Raw genomic sequence first — 12,456 nt, 5'->3', positions numbered from 1 at the left:
GTTTTTGTATGAGAAGTTATAAAGAAATATCGTGTAGAACGACAAGTTATAAAAGATATAAAAAAAAATGCATATATAGATTATAGCTGCTATTCAAAAATCAAAGATATGGTAAGAAGTTATGGTTGTGACAAAAAATTCAAACCATTGGTTAAAAAGAAGAAATTTATAAAAAAAAATAGAAAAATTTTCAAAAAATAAAATTTAATCCTTATAAAGAAAAATCAAAATCTTGGAGTAGATATATTAGAAAGAAATCTAATAAATTCACAAATAATAAAAAGTCTCCATATCCAAAAGCAAAGTCTCTGGAAAAATACAAATATTGGCTTTATGAAGAAAAATGATATTTAACTAACAAATGTCCTAACAAATAAAGAAAACATGTTAAATAAATATTATTTAAAAAAAAATATAAATCAGTATCAGAATATGAAATAAAATCTAACGATAAAATAAAAGAACTCATGTCATAAATTTGAATCCGAATATAAACTCATGACTTTTTTCAGGAAGTAACCAACCACCATACTGTGATGATTTTGATATTGAATTATTGATAGTCCTTAGTCTTTGTTTGCGCGATACAATTTTTATTTTTTTTGGTGGAAGTTATTGTAGGATGCCTTATAAGTCTTTGTTTCAAATGTGAATGCTTCAAGTGGTGACGCTTGTTGTTTAAGACTTTGTTTGTTTTAATATTAATATATTAATTGTTTCATTATTAATTTTTTTCGAGTTTTTTCGTTGGATTTGCTTAGGGCCATACTCTCATGATAAATAGGTTATTTTAGTAATTTGTCATATTAGACCTCGTTTGGGAACAAATTATTTTAGTAATTTTTAACTTTTTAACTAAAATATAAGATAAAAAAATTAGTATGTTTAGAATGACTTTTTAGTTTTTACGAAAAGATGTGCAAAAAGTAGAACGAAAATAGAATTTTTGACTTTTTGGTTTAGGTTATTGGTTTTTTGATTATAGCGATCCCGGGTTTACCCTTGTTGTACAGTGATCCGGACATGTGTCCGTGGATGTTGGTAGTTGGTTATTATCGTGTTTACATTCCTTTTTCTTTGTATTTTGAGTTATGGGATGTGTTGGGCAGGTTTGTTACAGGTTGGTTGAGTTTAGAAACCAAAACTAGTTGCCCAGATTTTTGGCCTGTCCGCTCGAGCGGGGGTGTTGGCGCTCGAGCGGGGAATACACCCATCCAGTATTTCTTGTGCAGTGTTGTACGCTCGAGCGTGGGTTTGGCCGCTCGAGCGGGGTTGTCTGAGTGCCGCTCGAGCGTAGAGTTGGAAGCTCGAGCGGAGGCCTGGTTCTGTAAAAATGCTGGGAGAGTGCATCCGGCGCTCGAGCGGAAGTTTGGACGCTCGAGCGGGAGTCTGTGAGTGACGCTCGAGCGGGGTGTTTTACGCTCGAGCGGGCGACTGGGTTTAAGTCCCGAAATTGTGACTTTTCAAATCACTTTTTACTTTCTCTTCTCTCTCTTACTTTTCCAAAATCACCATTGTTGAGCCTCTCACTCTAGACTCTACCTTCTCTCTAGGTTTTGATCTAGTAGGAGTGATTTGCTCACCTTTGGCCTTTACAAAAAAGTTGTTGATCGTCGAGGGCTTCATTTTAATCTGAAAATCTCGGGTTTTGGAGCACGTTGGGTTTTGTCGTCTTCTCCCTTGGAACTCCGAATTTGAGGTAGGGATATCCTACTCCTCTCTATGGATTTTGTCTTTAAATTTTGGTATTTTGAGATGTTGGGCGTGGTTTGGTAAATTTGTGAAAGTTTGGGGCTTTTGCGTAATTTTACAAAAGTTGGGGTTTTATTCATAATAAACCTGGATGCATGTTTGGCATAGAGAAATTGAATGAATGTTAAATCATTGATGAAAATGGGACCTAAGGGTTAAAATGGTAATTATGGATAATGACCTAATTACATTGCTTAATTAATTGGGATAATTAATTGAGAAGAATGAGGAAATGTAATGTTGATTGAATATCCATTGTGCATTTATTTTCTGTTTAGAAATAACTGCTTTGGGCTATCGGTGGAGGATAGTCGTGATTGTTGTAGACAATGCATGATGATTAGGCAAACTGAAACTAATCAATGAAGTATGTCATGGAACTTGACAGTTGATAGAATACATTAACTGTATGTATCGGGTGATTGTATATAGAACCATTGTGTTTGTATACGTTATGTGTAGAGGAGGAGAAAGGGGATGTACTCCGCGGTTTAGGGGAAGATAGGGGATGTACCTCTAAACCGGATAGTGATGGGAGAAGATAGGGGATGAACTCCGTAGATACAGCTCATATGCTTGTCTAGAGAAGTGAAGATAGAGCTCATATGCTTATCTTTGTGATGTGTGGATATAGCTCATATGCTTATCTGTGGATATTGTAGTTATACATATCTGTTGTAGAATGTGGATATAGCTTATTTGCTTATCTGGGAATGTGGATATTGTTGTTATACATATCTGTCGAGAATGTGGTTAGTGCTTATATGCCTATCCGTTGAAAAAGGGAAAAATGAAAGGAAACTTGGACTCATAAGTCGTATGACATAAATATGTGATTTATGTGATTGTATCAGTGTTGGCCATCTATCAATTGCTAATATTTTAGGCATTGTTCATGGTTGGTTTAGTGTATTTCTACTGGGCTGTGGCTCACCCTATATGGGAATATCATTTTCAGGTGCAGGTTGCATGCCACCTCCAAGGACATAGCTGGGAGGCTAGTGGCGGACATACTTTTGTCGCTTAACTTTTGATGTATTACATGTAACTTCAAGCCTAGGGCTTAATGTGTAAACGAGTTAGTACTCTTTTGTTGTAACCAAGTGATAACTTGGAAAGCTGTAAGCCCGTAGGGCATTTTGTTTTGATGTTAACATGTAATACTTATGTAATGGAACTCTAATGAATAAAAGAATGTGGTTAGTTTATATGTTAATGCATGTCTTATCTGATGGGTTTAATGTTGTTATTTTGAGGGCGTTACATTGATTTTTTGTAGTAACTTTTTAACTTTTAGGCTAAAAAGTGATATTGTCAAAGGAGATTTTATTCTTCTTGTGTTAAAGTCAGTAAAAATTATTTGGTGTTCTTGGAGTATCATGTGGCGGCATCCTTTACCAATCGCACTTAATATAAAATTGTGAATTCCACCACTTCTATCAATATTACAATATCGTTAAAGTATCACGTGACGATATTCCAGAACCAACCAATAACTTCTCTACTTAAAGCCAAAGTGAGTGAAACTTGTGCTTTAGCCCCGACTTGATAAAAGATAGGGGTGGTCGCAATTCGATTTTGAACGGTTTGGACTCGCCCGCATGTTTGCGGTTTGGGGAAAATTCAACCTGCAACCGCCCGCAATGCGAGTTGCGATTTATGCGGGTAGGGTTCGTGGATATGCGGGTAGTTGCAGACAGTTTGCGGATTGGATTTTTTCCTTTAAACAATAAGCATGGTTCAAAAAAAATTTAAACAAAAAAAAAAAGAATAAACGATAAGCAACTAAATTCATCCAAGTTATCAGAACCACACACAACAACTGTATATATTTTCAATTTGTTATGAATCTTCAATTTGTTCATATTTTCAACTGTATATATTTTGGTACACATAGAACAACTGCTATTAAACTTCAATAAAAGTAATTCCAAAATGTAAGTAATCCTTTATTAACTTTTACAATTCATCCTAAATGTAATAATAAAATAATAACAATTTTTTGTCAGACGCCATTCAATTCAAACCCATTAAATAAATTAAAAACTTTTGAGAGATTAGGGTTTTGTTGGGCAAAAATATCTATCCTAATCAACGGTCCAGGTTTTAAAAAATAAAAAATAATAATAAAAAAAAATTTAAGTACGGGCGGATTCTTACGGGTGCAGGTAAAACCCGCAATTATGCCATATTTCAAACCGCATCCGCCTACATTGTATATGTGAAACCGCCCATTCGCATGTGGTTTGGTTCGGGTTGGACAGGTTGGACGGATCGAATAACCCTATACCCAGCCCTAATAAAAGACCCCATGTTCTCAAAATTCCACAAACCCCCCTTGAAAAGTCAAAAAGATAATTTTAGTAAAGAGTGCTCTAAATTCATTTAGGGTAAATTATGCAAATAGTCCATGTAGTTTACATGATGTGTCAATTTGGTCCCTATAGTTTCAATTTGCTCGATTTTTTCCCTTAATTTAACGGATTATGTCATTTTAGTCCAATAAATAACGGTTGTTAAGTTAATTTAACGGAAGGTCAAACAATGTGTCAATTTGGTCCATGTACTTTACATGATGTGTCAATTTGGTCCCTGTAGTTTCAATTTTCTCGATTTTGAAAGGGATTAAATTGACACATTGTGAAAAATACAAGGACCAAATTGATACATTGTTTTACTTTCCGTTAAATTAACTTAACAACCATTATTTATTAGACTAAAATGATACAATCCGTTAAATTAAGGAGCAAAATTGAGCAAATTAAAACTATAGGGATCAAATTGACACATCGTGTAAATTATAGGGACTATTTGCATAATTTTTCCCATTCATTTATTAACTCTTTTGAAATGGTTGTCTATTTTCTTAACAAGTATTTGTCATAAAAAATTTATAGTTATTTTAAATTGAGAAAGATGATACGCTATATGATTTTTTTTATTAGATCGTATCACCACTTGTATAAACATTTATAATTGATTTTTTTATTTAAAAATATAATTATTAAGGTATTAGGTTTTTGTAACTAGTAATTCCGTTTGACAAAACTCTTTTCAGTTGTAATTTTATTCGATCTTTTATTTCAGTGAGGCTATGAGTATTTAGATGTGAATCCAACCCGAATTAATCATTTCATGTTTGGCACTTTGATGACTAAGTACGGAGATCAAACTGCTCGATCAGTTCACAAGGGTCTAGGGGGTAGTGTCCTATGGAGGGTTCAAGGCAACCCTACAGCGGGGTCGTGAGGCAGCGCCCATGAAGCAAAAAGAAAAAATGCAGTCAAGCGGTCATTTATGTGCTCAAACGAAGAAAATGATCATCCAGTATTTTTCCAGAGCGCCTAAACTTCTGTGAAAGTTACACTCAAGCGGTTAGCCTATTTGTTTTGCATCGTCTTTAGTCACACCGCTCAAGCGGTGAAATATGCGCTCAAGCGGTCTACGCGATCCTGTTTTCTATAAAGTGTGTTTTCCCTGTTCGTTGTTTTTAGGTTTTGAGCCTTCCAAATTTTCAGAAAGGAAGAAAAAACAAAATGCTTTATATTAGAAGCTAGTTTATATGAGTTTCCTTGGTGTATAGAAGGTGATCGATTGATCAACGACCTTTAGATTGTCCAACATCAAAGGTTGTTATTATTGTTTCGTTTACAAAAGAGAGAGTTGCTCTTCAGTGGATTTCAAGGAACTTGGGCTTGAAGCTTTTGTGGATTCCAGAGTGGCTCATTGTCGTGAATTCAACATTAATGTTATGAATTCAACGTTAGACAAGACAATTCCGAGGTGAAGACAGTGGTGGAAGAAACACATTGGGGTCGGTTCAATTCGGGTGTGGATTTGCTAAGTAGAGTACACTTGTGTAATTCCTTTGTCTTCTTAATGGATTGTTTTGTGGATTTGGCCCGTGATTTTTTTATCATAATTGGAGGCGCTCCAATTGTGATTTTTTCACGTTAAATTGTTGTGTCGGTGTATCTTTCATTGTTTAATTGGGATTGTCATTCATTATTTAAAATTGAAATATAATCACAAATCAATATCTTCGAATTTTTTAAATTTTTCATAAGGAATTAATAAAAAATAATAATATCTTGCCATATATCCAGTGATATAATGATGACAAAATAAGGTGATATATAGTAGTCTTTTTTTTAAATCTTTTTAACGAATGTATTAAACACTCGATAATAAGATCATTTTTATTTTTTAGAATGCCTATTTTAAAAGAATAATTCTACACATTTTAACAATCTTACTAAAAATACAAAAGGCCTAATGTGATTAATTGTTAAAAAAGTAATGATATTTAAACATCTAATAATATTTAGACATGTATATTTTTAATAAAATTGTTAATGAGAGTTTAAATAGATATAATATTGCTCACTTTGAAAAAGGCCTCCACACAATCAAAAAATAAATTATCTACTCACAAGCATAATATCCACAGATTTAGAAAATGCTTCTGTCGATTTAGTTTACAAATGAAAAGTACCTATTCTACTTTAAAATGTTCACTTTATTAAATAAAAAAAAAAAATAGAACTCTACCTATTTTGAAAATATCTCATCTATAATTATAAAACAGACTCATTTTAATATTTAAAAAAAATTCCACCAATTTAAAATAGGTTGAGGTTTAGTTTTCAAATTTTTTTTTCTCCTTAGCATAGACTTCATTTTAAATGTGTATGCTCTAATTACTGGATAACTTATAGCAATTTTAATTTCTTTTTGTTTTATAACACTTACAAAAATTTTATAAGAAAATAAAATAAAATAAAAAATATTATTTGAATTTATATTTATACATTAAAAGTCTCTTAATAACATTTTATTGTAGGCCAACGAGTGTTAGGCTGACTTGGGTTGAATGATTCTTTATTATTCCTTCTTCTTTTGAGATTCGTAAATGAAATATTATATTTCTTACTCAACGATCATTATATTTCTTACTCAATCAACGACCTGAAACTATTATATTATGAATTAGATATGATTAAGTGAAATATTATATAAATTAATATATTATATAAACTTTTCTTACTCAACCGATGACATGAAACTACGATATTATGAAATAGATATGATTAAATAAAATATTATATGAATTAATATATTATATAAAATTTTCTTTCTCAACTAATAACGCTTCTCATTTTTAATTTTATTATTACATATTACATCAGCTAATATAAAAAAATAATTATAAAACTTTTTTGTTTAAGTAGAATTTTCAATGTCAGTAAATGTCTATCAAAATGAAAAAAGACAAATAAAAAAATATATATATAACAAAATCACGTAGATTTCATCCACACACAATTGGATATACTATTACTAAAAAAAATATCATTTCATCCTTTAAATTATTATTTAAAAATTAATTCAATTTCTGTTTTTTTTATAATATCAATTTTATATTCAAATTTGCATCGATTATACCTTTATCATCAATTGTCGTCTATGAACAAAAAAGTTGATGTGGAACCCAAACTTCATTTGAAATTTCAATTTATCTTGAAGTAAAATGAAATTTCAGCATCACGTCAATAACTTCTATTTAATTATAAACGATAGCTAATGACAAGGTAAAATTAATTCAAAAATTAAATAATTTAAGTATAAAGTTGATTTTATTAAAAAAAACAAAGGTTGAATTAATTTTTAAGTGATAATTTAAGAGCAAAATGATACTTTCTTTTAAAAATTATCAAAATATTAAGTAACAAGAAATTTTAATATTGAATTAAATTTATAATTATTTATGTATAAACATGGATGAAGACTGTTCCGACTTCACCACTGCAAATACTGTACTACACTCCCGCCCCTGCCAACACCACATCCGTAACTATTACCTACCTGTTGCCACTATTTTCACCTCTTGACCAACACTATCACAACTTCACATTTCCATCACCATCTATGGTCGCCACCATTATTATAGTCACTACAACTACCACAATGGTTTTAAAAATCAGATCAGATCGATTGGTTTAACCGTCGACCGGTCTAGATTCTAGTCTAGATATACCTTTTAACCCATTCTAAGTAAAAAATCAGCTTATTTAGAGAGAACCAAAAAAACTGGCAGTTGAACCGCTGAACAGGTTGACCCGGGAACGATTGGTCAAGTCAATGAAATTTAAAATTTTGAATTTTTTTTTGATATTTTTTAACTTTTTTTATTCTTTCTTTTCTTTCATATTATATATATATATATATATATAAGAAAATTTTGATTGGAAACTCTCTTTCAAGGGTCACTTCTTGTGAGGAATCCCATTGAGAGCATGAAATTATTGTGAAAGCTTCTACCTACTTATAAGAAAAAACGGTTCCGATTCGTAGCTCGAATTTTTCGTGGCTCGAGTGGCTCGAAATCCCAAAACGACGTCGTTTTAGGATGTTTTTTTATTCTCTTACCGGTAAGATAATATTTTCCGTACCATTCGCGCCATTCGAGCCTCACTTTCTCGAGCTACGGAGCATTTTCCAAGAAAAAAAATTCTTCCAAAAAACCTCAAGAAATTCATGTGGGATTCAATCAAATTTATTGGAGGGAGGCATGAAATTTTGATATCCCTCCAAAATTTTTACTCTTATTTTAATCAAATTATTTGAATTAAATTCATGTGGAGAGAATATTGAATATTTAATTTCCTCTTCCAAAATTAAAATTAATAATATTTTAAAATATATTATTATATTTTTTAGTAAAAAATATATTAGGAGAAATATTCAAGATAATTTAATATTTTTAATATATAATTTTATTACTTATATTTTTATTTAAATATAATTGAATATATTTATGATGTCACGGTTCGATTCCGATTCAACCTGACAGTTGAACCGGTGACCTGTCCATCCGACCCCTTTTCCGATTTGCTCACCGATTCTATTTTTAAAACATTGACTACCACCACCATCACTCTTTTACCTCCAATACGCCACTACATCATCACAACAAACCACTATCCCTCAACCCCCACATCAATCACCACAATGGCGCTGTTTGGGAAGCTGAAAATGAGGCTATTATAGCCTCATTTGAGAAAAAAACCCAAAAGCAACACTGTTCATAGGTTTTCAAAAAAAAAAAAATATAGGCTGCTGCCCGGACAGTGTAAGCTGTGCCTACACTGTCACAGCCCCAAAATGTTACATCAACGGCTAAATTACCATTTTGCCCCTTTATATCAATTTTAAAAATTATAATTTTAGGGACAAATTTGTCATTTTAAATTTAAATATCATTTCAACACATTTTTCAATACAACAATTCAAATAAAATCTATCTCATCTTCCCAAACACAAAAACTAAAATAGCCTACTAAAATAGTCAAAAAGCCAAATAGCCTACTAAAATAGCCACTTCCCAAACGAGGCCAATATAAAAATGAAAAGATGAATTTTAAAAATAATAAATTTCAATTTTCATTTCATGCATGTTAAATTTATTTTAGTTCAACACTTAGACTTTGTTTGGCATGTACTAAAATAGCACATGTTATTTTAGCACATTATCTTATTTGTGTCACAATCATCGTATTTAAGTCGCGTCATCTTTCTATCACGTCACTTTAAACATAACTCATATTTCATATTTTTTTTAGAAAAAATCAAAAAATATACCAATCTAACACTTCCTAAATAACCCCTAAATTTTTATCGAAGACTACCTAACCAACTTCCTAGTTTAGTTGGTGTTGGACAATCTTCACTATATTTAAAAGATTTAATTCTATTGTGTACACAGCAACAATTAGAATTTAAAGAAATAAAGAAAATGAGAGAATTTGTTTGATTACAAAAATCAAACTCGAAATATAAATAAATAAATAAAAATAGATTTTATTTTGTTACAAAAACAAAATTTAAATCTGATTTTAATAAATAAAAACAACACTGAAAATAAATTAAATAACTTACTTGATTTAATTTGTTCGAATTATTTTATGATCAAGTCCAGTGTTTGACACTGTGTCCTTAAGACAGATTCGTCCTCTCCACGGTGCTTTCAGAATTTGGACGTCTATCTCCCAGGATGAAATGATCTACCACAAACAATAGCAGCACTGCAAATTGTTTGCCTTACGAACACACTAAGTGTTTACACTCTTTCTTTCAGAAATAAAATGCAACAAAATGAAGAATAGAATAAGCAGAGGTGAAATACGAAATTTCTGAATAAATAACATCAAATGAGGGTGGTCCTATTTATAGATGTAAAGGTGGCTCTTGGTTTTAAATTGAACAGGTATGATACCTGTTGGTTTTGAATTTAAACAGATTTGAATCTGTTAATAATTCAAACAGATAGGAAAAAACGAGAAGGGCCCTGTTTGGGTGTGCACTAATTCCAAACTAGTTTATTTCTGTTTGAAAACGGGAAGGGCCCTGTTTGGATGTACAGAAAATCCAAATCAGTTTAATTTGAATTTTGGATTTTATTTTACCAAAAAAAAAATTAAATTCAAATATTTTTGGCCCAAAAAGATTAGTATTGGGCTTGTTCGGCCCAACCCAACCACGCACCCGCGCCCAAGCCCAGCCCGCCCGATCGGACGGACGGCTGCAGCGGCGCGCGTGTGGTGATTTTTGGGTCCAATGGATCTAGCCTATTTTGCCCATAACCTCTCCCTCTAAAACACTTGGGTACCCCTTGGGGCACACCTCAAGTACCAAATCCATGCCTTATAAACCCTTTCAAAACTTCCCACCAAATCAATGTGGGACAAGCCATTTTACAACCTTAAGGAATTTCCACCAAAACTTCATTTCTATGGAGCACACTTTGGCTTCAATTTCCCATTCACTCGGTAATGATTTTGAGCAACCAAATATACCACGTGAATCACAACGCGGCATAGAACGCGTTACCACTTTGACCCAAGTAAATCGACGCTCGGGGCCCACCTAGAAAAAATAGACTAAACTTGAGAAAAAATTCTGGTTTTACCCAGAATTTTTCTACCATTTCCAACCGTTGGTTCAGAAAATCCTGCCACAACGAGTGAGAAATGTGGTTGCAAATGAGCTAAGTAATAAGTTGTTTAACTTAAAAAGTGGCTTCTCTCTAGTCCTCCATCGGAGTGAAGAGATGTTGTTGGACTCATTGGGTCAATTTTTGGGTCCCGTTTCGATTATTCGAAACATTTTAAAGTTCATCGAATGTATCATCCTTACAAAAAATCAAATCGATCGGATAATGGAAATCACATGTTTGAATCAATTTTGTATGGAAAAAAAAAATAGACGATAAGAAAATATACAGTTCATAAAAAATTGATCTGAACATGTGATTTCTATTATTCGATCGATTTAATTTTTTGTAGAGATAATGTATTTGACGAACCCTAAAATTTGAACTGTTCAGATCATCGAAATAGGGCCAAAAACTGGCCCACTGGACCAGACTAGACGATCCAATCCGATGGAGGATTGGAGACAATCCAATTCCTTATTTAAAAACTTAACAAGTTTCAAAACAATGTTCAAGCATGCATATTTACATAAACCAACTCAAATAAGCTTTTACAAGTCCAACATGAGTAATTTAATTTTTTTTATAGTACATATATAAATACTGAGCTGAATACTAACTTGTTCAAGTTTAACTTAAAACTTAACAAAAACTAAAATATATTACACCTTGATTGGTTTGCCTAACAAGTTACATTGATATCAAACAAACTTTTAAGGTCTAATTATTCTAACAATCCCTATAGTTTGAGATTCATGTCACTTTGGTCCTTAACTTTTCAATTATGACACATTTGATCTTGAATTTTGAATCTTGTTCTAAATAAGGACAATTGAAAATACTATTACTTAATTTCAATGGCCAAATCGTTATTTCGATATAATATACACTAATTTGACAAAATAAATGTCAAAAAATATTTTTAAATTTTTAAAAATTATTTCTACCCATCAAAGATAAAATTATGTAAAATTGATAAATGTTTTAGACATTTATTTATTTATTTACCAAATTAATTTTTATTATGTTTTTGCATGATGATCATGTAATGGGTGGTTGCTAGAATTTTAATGTGTAATCGATATATTTCACATATGAAATGTTTTTAGTTTTGTATTTTTTTGATTTAATGGATTGGTTTAATAATTACATCAAAGTTTTCGCTATATTTGACTTTTAAAAAAATAAAAACTAATTTAATGAAAATAAAAACAACCGTCCATTACATAATCATCATCCAAATACATAATAAAAATTAATTTGAAAAAAAATAAATAAATAAATGTCTAAAAGACTTATCAATTTTATATAATTTTATCTTTAGAAGGTAGAAATAATTTTTAAAAATTCAAAAATATTTTTTTGATATTTATTTTTGTCAAATTAGTTTATATTTTATCAAATTGATAATTTTGCCCTTAAAATTAAGCAATGATATCTTCAATTGTCATTATTTAAAATAAGATTCAAAATTCAAGGTCAAATATGTCACAATTAAAAAATTAAGAACTAAAATGACACAAGTCTCAAATTATAACAACTGTTAGGCAATTCGCCCAACTTTTAATGAGCTAAACCAACGTCAGGCTCGAAATATCACAATTTGTTTTGCAACCCTAGTGAGGGGGAAGCTTCTACTTTTTACAACAACTTAAAATTTTATATTTTATTGCAATACATCCCCCAATATTCCAACCATAATCCCATCCCTA

The sequence above is a fragment of the Camellia sinensis genome, chromosome 13 (genome assembly GCF_055761805.1).
Source record: "Camellia sinensis isolate YWXY chromosome 13, ASM5576180v1, whole genome shotgun sequence".
NCBI classification, from domain to species: domain Eukaryota; kingdom Viridiplantae; phylum Streptophyta; class Magnoliopsida; order Ericales; family Theaceae; genus Camellia; species Camellia sinensis.
The sequence above is the reverse complement of the archived record's forward strand: the minus strand, read 5'-3'. Positions refer to the sequence as shown.